The 1,068-nt window shown below is 44.1% G+C and overlaps 2 non-coding genes across 2 annotated transcripts; both read right to left on the bottom strand.

Moving 5' to 3' along the window:
• Window positions 1-358, bottom strand: TGME49_457780 (the record flags this gene model as incomplete). The annotated part of the gene is made up of 1 exon (XR_001974122.1): window positions 1-358. It is a non-coding gene; the product is annotated as a 28S ribosomal RNA (ribosomal RNA).
• A 338-nt stretch (window positions 359-696) lies between these two features.
• TGME49_457770 lies at window positions 697-854 on the bottom strand. Its single transcript, XR_001974121.1, has one exon. It is a non-coding gene; the product is annotated as a 5.8S ribosomal RNA (ribosomal RNA).
• Between the last annotated feature and the right edge of the window lie 214 nt (window positions 855-1,068).

Below are 1,068 nucleotides of genomic sequence, written 5' to 3'. Positions count from 1 at the left end.
TTGTTTGCTATCGGTCTCGCGCCAGTACTTAGCTTTATGTGAAACCTACCACACATTTTGCGCTCAAATCCCGATGAACGCGACTCTATAAAAGCGTACCGTACGTGGAACAAAAAACGCAGGGGAAGGACGGGATTCTCACCCTTTATGATGTTCTTTCCCAAGAAACTTAACCCTGCGCTTCCACTGGTAACGCCTCTCGAGGCTACAAGTCAACAGCTCGGAAAGAGCAGTTGATTTCCACTTTGAGCTGATCCCGGTTCACTCGCCGTTACTAAGGGAATCATAGTTATTTTCTTCTCCTCCGCTTAATAATATGCTTAAGTTCAGCGGGTAACCTCGCCTGATTTCAGGTCTGATAAATAAATCGGACAAACGCCCGAGACAAAACAACAACGACGAAACCTCGCAGAGCAACAATGGAACCGAAATTCCATTGCGGTATTGAAGTCGATCGACAGCATCAATGAAACTTTGTCTTCAATGAAGAAGCCACCGTATCTCAATGATGTCATCGATACAACTCAACAATACACTTGAGCCTCTAAAAGAAGAGGCACGAGTAGTTTCTCCGCTGTGTTCATTATTCAGGGTGACATTGAGTATTCAACACTCATGACACCCAATCATACTGCTCCTAGGGGGCTTCAGCCAAACTGAAGCAACGACCCTAAAAAAGCAGAAAATTGTGATTTCAAAGACACTGAAACAGACGTACCAAGGAGAATATCCCCAAGGTGCCATTTGCGTTCAGAAATCTGATGATTCACTGAATTCTGCAATTCACATTGCGTTTCGCAGTTCGCTGCGTCCTTCATCGTTGCGCGAGCCAAGACATCCATTGCTGAAAATTTAAAATAACATTATAGTTTAGGAAGCAATCTGAAAGCACATCGAGAGAGATGCAGAAAGATACAATCTTTCACTCTCTCTCAAATGTTCCTCAGATTTGTTGTTTGAAATAACGGTGTGGGAAAAAAGAATGCACACTGAAGAAACTCCTGGAAATCAGTATCCCAACAGAGACACGAATTTCCAGAAATTGAGCCCCTTCGCTGGCACCCCCGG

Source organism: Toxoplasma gondii (assembly GCF_000006565.2).
Source record: "Toxoplasma gondii ME49 unplaced genomic scaffold asmbl.188, whole genome shotgun sequence".
NCBI lineage: Eukaryota > Apicomplexa > Conoidasida > Eucoccidiorida > Sarcocystidae > Toxoplasma > Toxoplasma gondii.
The sequence above is the reverse complement of the archived record's forward strand: the minus strand, read 5'-3'. Positions and strand labels throughout refer to the sequence as shown.